General features: G+C 42.4%; 1 pseudogene; it reads right to left on the bottom strand.

The window, feature by feature from the left end:
• Nucleotides 1–5,145: 5,145 nt before the first annotated feature.
• LOC126009784 (uncharacterized) lies at nucleotides 5,146–5,246 on the bottom strand (annotated as a pseudogene).
• Between the last annotated feature and the right edge of the window lie 3,395 nt (nucleotides 5,247–8,641).

The raw sequence follows: 8,641 nt of genomic DNA on the forward strand, positions 1-8,641 counted from the left end.
GATGATTAGTGATGTGGAGCACTTTTTCATGTGTCTTTTGGCCATTTGTATTTCTTCTTAGTCAAAGTGTCTGTTCATTTCTTCTCCCCATTTTTTGATGGGATTAGATGTTTTTTTCTTGTAAAGTTCTGTCAGTGCCTTGTATATTTTAGAGATTAGCCCCTTATCTGATGGGTATCGGGTGAATAGTTTCTCCCACTCAGTGGGTGGCTCTTGTATCCTAGGCACTATTTCTTTTGAGGTGCAGAAGCTTCTCAGCTTAATATATTCCCATCTGTTAATCTCTGCTTTCACTTGCTTGGAGAGTGCAGTTTCCTCCTTGAAGATGCCTGTAATGTCCTGGAGTGTCTTGCCTATGTGCTGTTCTATATATCTTATGGTTTTGGGGCTGATATCGAGGTCTTTAATCCATTTGGATTTTACCTTCGTACATGATGATAGCTGGGGGTGTTTTAGTTCTTGAAGCAGTGTTTTGAAGTTTCTTTGTACTTCATTTCCTGAGTTAAGTTGACTCCAAAGTTTTTGAGTTTCTGTGGCATTATTTTGAATGGGATTTTTTTTATGTTCATTTCTTCCCTATCATTATTTGTGTATAAGAAGACCATTAATTTTTACATGTTAATTTGTAGCTTGACACTTTGATCTATGAATCTATTGTTTCTAGAAGCTTTTTGGTAGAGTCTTTAGGGTTTTCTAAATATAGTATCATGCCATCTGCAAACAGTGAGAGCTTGATTTCTTTCTTTCCTATGTGGATGCCCTTGATATATTTTTCTTGCTTAATTGTCATGACAAGTACTTCCAGTACTATGTTAAATAGGAGTGGTGAGAGGGGGCAGCCTTGTCTTGTACCAGATTTTAGAGAAAAAGCTTTTAGTTTATCTTTATTGAGTATAATATTTGCCATGAATTTGTGGCCTTGACCTATATTTAGAAAAGTTTCTTCCATTCCCATCTTGAGAAGTTTTATTTTTCTTTCTTTTTCTGAGTTATACCTGGTATCACTCGGGTTATTCCTGGCTTTCAGAAATCACTCCTGGCAGGCTCAGGGAACCATATGGGATGTTGCAAATTGAATCCGGGTTTGTCCTGGGTCAGCTGCTTGCAAGGCCTACTGCTGTGCTATTGCTCTGGCCTTGTTGAGTTTTAATCATGAATGGGTGTTAGACTTTATCAAATGTTTTCCCTGAATCTATTGATATAATCATATGTTTTTTATTTTTTCTTTTATTGATATGGTGTATTACATTGATTGATTTGTGTATGTTAAACCATATTTGCATCTCTAAAATGAAACCTACTTGGTCATGGTTTAGGACCTTCTTGATGAAGCATTGGATCCTATTTGCTAGAATTTTGTTAAAGATCTTTGCATCTGTGTACACAGGAATGTAGTTTTCTTCTTTGCAGCATCTCTGTCTGCTTTTGGTTTCAGGGTGATGCTAACTTCATAAAAACTATTTGGGAGTATTTCTGTTTCTTCAATTTCCTGGTGAGACAGAAAGAATTGATAGTAAGTCCTCTTGAAATATTTGAATCCATCTGGGCCTGGGCTTTTGTTTTGGGAAGGCTTTTAATTACCATTTTAATTTCCTCAATAGTGATGGGTCTGTTCAGATATGCTAGATCATCCTGGTTCAACCCTGGAAAATATAAGAATATAAGCATTTAATCATTTTTCTCAGGTACTCTTGTTTTGTGGCATGTTTCTTTTTTTTTCTTTCTTTCTTTCTTTTTTTTTTTTTTTGCTTTTTGGGTCACACCCAGCAGCACTCAGGGGTTACTCCTGGCTCTATGCTCAGAAATCGCTCCTGGCAGGCTCGGGGGACCATATGGGATGCCGGGATTTGAACCACCATCCTTCTGCACGCAAGGCAAACGCCTTACCTCCATGCTATCTCTCCGGCCCCGGCATAAGTTTCTTAAAGTAGTCTCTGATTACCCTTTGAATCTCTGTAGTATCTGTAGTGATTGACCCCTTTTCATTTCTTTTTTTTTTCCCCTTTTCATTTCTAATTTGGTTTATTAAATTTCTTTCTTCCTTTTTTGAGCTTTGCTAGTGGTTTATCAAACCTGTTTATTTTTCTTTTTTTTTTTTTTTTTTTTTGGTTTTTGGGCTACACCCGGTAACGCTCAGGGGTTACTCCTGGCTATGCGCTCAGAAGTCGCTCCTGGCTTGGGGGACCATATGGGACGCCGGGGGATAGAACCGCGGTCCGTCTCCTAGGCTAGCGCAGGTAAGGCAGGCACCTTACCTCCAGCGCCACCGCCCGGCCCCAAACCTGTTTATTTTTCAAAGAATCAATGTTTGCTTTTATTGATCTTTCGGATTGTTATTTTGGATTTCCATTTCATTAATTTCTGCTTTAGGCTTAGTTATTTCCTTCTGCCTACCTATTTTTGGTTGATTTTGTTGATCAGATTCTAATTTTATAATCTGTGTAATCAAGCTATTTATGTGGACTCTTTTTTTCCTTCCTGATGCATGCTTGCAAAGCTATAAATTTACCCTACTACCGCTTTTGCTGTGTCCCACAAATTCAGATAATTTGTATCTTCATTTGCATTTGTATCCAGGAATCTTTTGATTTCCTTTTTGATTTCATCTTTGATTCACTCGGTCAGTAGTGAGCTGTTTAATTTCCAGGTGTTAGTTTTTCTTCTGTGTCCCTTTGTAGTAATAGTTGTTGTTTCTTCTTCTTCTTCTTCTTCTTCTTCTTCTTCTTCTTCTTCTTCTTCTTCTTCTTCTTCTTCTTCTTCTTCTTCTTCTTCTTCTTCTTCTTCTTCTTCTTCTTCTTCTTCTCCTCCTCCTCCTCCTCCTCCTCCACCTCTTCCTTTCTTCTTTTTCTTTCTTTCTTTCTTTCTTTCTTTCTTTCTTTCTTTCTTTCTTTCTTTCTTTCTTTCTTTCTTTCTTTCTTTCTTTCTTTCTTTCTTTCTTTCTTTCTTTCTTCTTTCTTTCTTTCTTCTTTCTTTCTTTCTTTCTTTCTTTCTTTCTTTCTTTTCTTTCTTTTTCTTTCTTTCTTTCTTTCTCTCGTTTCTTTCTTTCTCTCTTTCTCTCTCTCTCTTTCTCTCTCTCTCTTTCTTTCTTTCTTTCTTTCTTTCTTTCTTTCTTTCTTTCCTTTCTTTCTTTCTTTTTCTTTCTTTCTCTCTTTCTTCTTTCTTTCTTTCTTCTTTCTTTCTTCTTTCTTTCTTTCTTTCTTTCTTTCTTTCTTTCTTTCTTTCTTTCTTTTTCTTTGGGTCACACCTGGTGGCACTCAGGTGTTACTCCTGGCCCTATGCTCAGAAATCACCCCTGTCAGGCACGGGGGATCATATGGGATGCCGGGGTTCGAACCACCATCCTTCTGCATGGAAGGCAAACGCCTTACCTCCATACTATCTCGCTGGTCTCTTTCTTCTTTTTTTTTTTTTTTTCTTTTTGGATTTTTGGGCCACTCTTTCATGATTCTTTTTTTTTTTTTTTTTTTTTTTTTTTTTTTTTTGGGCCACACCCGGCGGTGCTCAGGGGTTACTCCTGGCTGTCTGCTCAGAAATAGCTCCTGGCAGGCACAGGGGACCATATGGGATGCCAGGATTCGAACCAACCACCTTTGGTCCTGGATCGGCTGCTTGCAAGGCAAACACCACTGTGCTATCTCTCCGGGCCCATCTTTTTTTTTTTTTTTTTTTTTAAGGCTCTTTTTCAATCTCTTCTGCTGTATGGAGTTGTTTGTTTTTTTGTGCCACACCCGTCCATGCTCAGGGGTTACTCCTGGCTTTACTTTCAGAAACCTGGCTTGGGGAACTATATGGGATGCCGGGGTTCTAACCAGTTTTTATTCTGGGTTAGTTACGTGCAAAGCAAATGCCCTACCACTGTGCTACCACTCTGGCCCCTTGTTGTACGGAGTTGTTATGCATCTTATCTTCCAGCTCACTGATTCTGTTCTCAGCCACTGTTTTTCTGTTGGAGAAGCTTCCCAGTGAGGTTTTTATTTGCCTACCAAGTTTTTCAGTCCTGTTATTTCATTTGGAAATTTTTCATTTATATTTTCATATCCTCTTGATTCTTTTTTTTTTTTATTTACAGCTTTTTTTTTTCTTTTTCTGGGTCACACTCAGGCAGTGCTCAGGGGTTACTCCTGGCTCCACACTCAGAAATCACTCCTGGCATGCTCGGGGGACCATATGGGATGCCGGGATTTGAACCAATGACCTTCTGCATGAAAGGCAAACGCCTTACCTCCATGCTATCTCTTTGGCCCCATATCCTCTTGATTCCTTTTTTTTTTTTTTTTTTTTTTTGCTTTTTGGGTCATACCTGTTTTGATACTCAGGGGTTACTCCTGGCTAAGCGCTCAGAAATTGCCCCTGGCTCGGGGGGACCATATGGGATGCCCGGGGATCGAGCCCGGGGATTGGTCCTTCCTTGGCTAGTGCTTGCAAGGCAGGCACATAACCTCTAGCGCCACCTTCCAGCCCCATTAAAAAGGTTTTTTTTTTTCCCCTTTGGTTTTTTGGGCCACCCCATTTGATGCTTAAGGGATTACTCCTGGCTATGCGCTCAGAAATCGCTCCTGGCTTGGGGGGGATCATATGGGATCCAACCGCAGTCCATCCTATGGCTTGCAAGGCAGACACCTTACCTCTAGCGCCACCTCTCTGGCCCCTCCTCTTGATTCTTATTTGTGGTTCATTCAGTTCATTCAGTGCTTTCTTTGAGTTCTATGAGGATCCTCCATATTTCTTCTTAAAGTCCTTATCTGAGAGGCTAAATAGGTGGTTGGCACTTTTCAGATCATCAAAGCTGCCATCTTCTTTCTTTCTTTCTTTCTTTCTTTCTTTCTTTCTTTCTTTCTTTCTTTCTTTCTTTTCTTTTTTTTTTTTCTTTTTTCTTTTCTTTCTTTCCTTTCTTTCTTTCTTTCCTTTCTTTCTTTCTTTCTTTCTTTCTTTCTTTCTTTCTTTCTTTCTCTCTTTCTTTCTTTCTCTCTTTCTCTCTCTCTCTTTCTCTCTCTTTCTTTCTTTCTTTCTTTCTTTCTTTCTTTCTTTCTTTCTTTCTTTCTTTCTTTCTTTATTTCTTTCTTTCTTTCTTTCTTTCTTTCTTTCTTTCTTTCTTTCTTTCTTTCTTTCTTTCTTTCTTTCTTCTTTCTTTCTTTCTTTCTTTCTTTCAATTTCAAATTCACGAATTTGCATGTCATTCTTGCGCAGGGGCCATGCTAATCTCTGTATCGTTCCAATTTTAGTATATGTGCTGCGGAAGCGAGCACTGCCATCTTCATTCTTATGAATGGTGGAGTCACGCTTGTAGTGTGATACTTCCTTTGTTGTGCTGGTGTTTATTGACTAGGAGAGGTGAGAGACCTTGGAATGGAGCAGCGGATCTCTCTGGCTCTGCCCTCTATGGGCGGGGTCAGCTCACTTTCGTTGCTGTGCCTTCTTGGGGCTCTTCTGGGCAAGGTGGGTCCTATTGCTGGAAGAGGCAAGTTGGTATCTCAAGTCATTTGTTTTAGTTCTAGCTATTTCGTCTTGGTTTGTTGGGTTATTGCTCTGTCATTAATTGCACTTCGCTCAGATATTCCCCACCCCTTCTATTTTAAGACCAATTACTATTTACTCTTCTGTTGATATAATTACTGACCCTATGAAAATTTGGTTCAGATAAATTCAGATTTTGGAGACAAGAGGGAAAGTAATATAAACCCAAGCCAACCAGCTCATGGTAGCTTGGGGAAGAAAATGCTGGGTAGTTGGTGAATGGGGCCCATTTCAGCCCACAGCTCGGTTCTGTCTTTACAATGACCTTGTAGTCTAACTTGGAAACAGGGAAAGGACAAGGTTTTCTTGCAGCTTTGCACAGAGTGCTTACATTTACAAGAACTTTCCACCACCTTTTGTCCAGACAAACTTTTGTTGGTGGAGAAATTCTCAAATGAACTCAAAATCCTTTTTTTTTTTTTTAAAAAGAAACAAAAAAGAGTGGGGTGTTGAGTGCCATGTGATTTCCATAAGTGAGGGGCTTAGTACAAAAGGCCAGAAACACAACGTGATGTTTTCTAGACTTCCACCCATCTCTCTGAGGGCTGAGCCACTCCCAGTGAAATGGAAACTTGCCAAGTCATCTTTAGCTGACAGGAGTGCCCCTCGAGAACCACAGAGACCTTTTCTGTGCGGGATAGAGGAATGTCCTCTTTTTTAGGGTGCTCCTGAGGCAAAGCCAGCCTTTTTGTTCGCATAAAGAATGGCTGCAAGGGGCGGAGCGCTGGGGTCAGAGGTGAAAAGTTAGCAGCTCTTTCCAGCTGCAGTGGATTGCAATTGCGGGGTCAACTGTCAGTGCAGTGCTGTTTCTGACGGAAGGCAGGTGCTTCAGGGTAGAGCCCAGCTTTGAGGAACTTGTTTCTTTTCTTTTAAAAATATCTTTATTTAAACACCGTGATTACAAACATAACTGTAGTTGGGTTTCAGTCACAAAAATTTCATGTTCCTGTTTCATGTCCCTGTTTCACCTGAAGAGGTGCTGCCCAACGCCAAGGTCTATGCTGCCAGCTGGTGCTAATTTCACTGTCCACATCACCTGTCACTGTCAACGGCCCACATCACACGTTAATTTTACTGTCCACACCATCCACATTACATATTAATTTTCACCACTCACATTACATGCTAATTTCCACCACCTACCCACATCATATATTAATTTCTACTGCCCACATGCCCAGATCACAGTTAATTTTCTATTTTGATGTGGTATGTTTTTGTTTTGGGGCTACACCTGGTGGTGCTCAGGCTCTGCTTTCAGAAATCACTCCTGGCAGTCTGGGGAGGAAGCATATGGGATGCTGAGGATCAAACCCAGGTCAGCTTCATGCTCAGACTTTCAGAGACTCCATTTTGATTAGTGAGAGGGCTTTTTAATTATTCCAAACAGTCCCCAACAAGAGGGAGGAGAAAGGAGAAAAAGAAAGAGAAGAAAAGGAGAGAGGGAGAAGAGAGGAAAGAGATGAAGGGAAGAGAGGGGAGAGAGAGAGAGAGAGAGAGAGAGAGAGAGAGAGAGAGAGAGAGAGAGAGAGAGAGAGAGAGAGAGAGAGAGAGAGAGAGAGAGAGAGAGAACCAGTGCCTGCCTGAGTGACTAGTTATTCTCCTGTGCAGGGAACACAGAGGAGCCCAGTGGGATTCACTCTTTCCTTCCTTCAGGCGCTCATCTCTCTTTCACCCAGCAGAGGGGGCAGACTTCAAGCTCAGGGAACAGAAACTGGAGCCATCCTGGGGCTCTCTGGAGTTGCAGGTCCCAGGGCTGGATCCTGCCAGCCCAGCTTCAGCCACCGTGGGCCATGTCCGCTTGGGACTCCCTTTGATTCCTGCCCTGCTGCCTGCGGGTGCTGAGTGTGCTGGGTCTCACCTCTGCCTACCTTCTGGGGAGCACTTTCCTCTTTTATAGGTGTTTGCTCTTGCGCCTCCACATTTTCCCCAAGACATACAAGTCGCCTCGCAGGTACCCTGGGGAGTGTTGGGCTTGGAGCTGGTTCTCTGGGGCTTGGTCCAAGAGTGTGGGTCAGAGAGGAATGGGGTAGGGGGTGCCCAGCCCTGAGGTTGGGGAAGCAGAGGCTGAACCCTGGGGTTATACATGAGTCCAGGGTCCTCTGGGCTTGTCTTTGGGGCCAGCTAGTGGCACTGATGCTGAGTGAGGGGTGCCTGATTTATTCTGGGGGTTCAGCTCTCTCCCTCTTACATGCAGAAAGTGAATGAAACCCATGTGGAGCCTTTTAAACTCCACCTACGATGACACCTTTCCCCCCAATCCAAGATGTAGCTCAGGTGACAGCAACCAGACTCTCCAGAATCCACCACATGCTTGAGTTACACTTTGGTCAGCCTCTGGTTCCTTTAGAATCTGGAAAAAAATTTTTTTGTGGGGGACACACCTGGCAGCACTCAGGGGTTATTCCTATCTCTGCACTCAGAAATCACTCTTGGCCTGCTGAGGGACCATATTGGATGCCGGGACTCGAACCCGGTTCAACCACGTACAAGGCAAATGCCCCTACCTGCTGTGCTATCGCTCCAGCCCACGGTCTGAAAAATCTTTAATTGCTACCACATTCTGGTGACCCCCCTTCTACATTCAGTGACATCACCATGTATTGAGGTCACACCCCATGAATTGAGCAGCTGTGTGTTCAATTGCTGGTAGAGAAAGTGCTGGAAAGGGAAATAAGTGGGAGTGTGTGTGCTTGTGGCTAAGTGGTGAAGCTAGTGACTCCATAATCCCTTCAGCCTCTCCCCAGTATGTGGACAGAACCTCTGAGGTTGGGCTCTCGGGGATATTGCTCTGGGGGGGAAGAGAGAGAGAAAGAGAGAGGGAGAGAGAAGGAAGAAGAAGAAGGAGAAGAAGAAGAAGAAGAAGAAGAAGAAGAAGAAGAAGAAGAAGAAGAAGAAGAAGAAGAAGAAGAAGAGAGACTTTGGAACAAAGACAATGCAAACATGTGTGTGTGGTTGGGACTATAGTGATAGTGCAGTGGGAGGGCACCCACCTTACATGTGGCCGACTTGGGTTCAATTCCCAGCATCTCATATTCCTGAGTATTGAGACAGACAGGAGTTACCCCTGAGCATTGCTTAGTGTGCCTCCCAAACGACCCCTTCCCTCAAAAACTAAGCAAACCAA

The sequence above is a fragment of the Suncus etruscus genome, chromosome 5, assembly GCF_024139225.1.
Source record: "Suncus etruscus isolate mSunEtr1 chromosome 5, mSunEtr1.pri.cur, whole genome shotgun sequence".
NCBI classification, from domain to species: Eukaryota; Metazoa; Chordata; class Mammalia; order Eulipotyphla; family Soricidae; genus Suncus; species Suncus etruscus.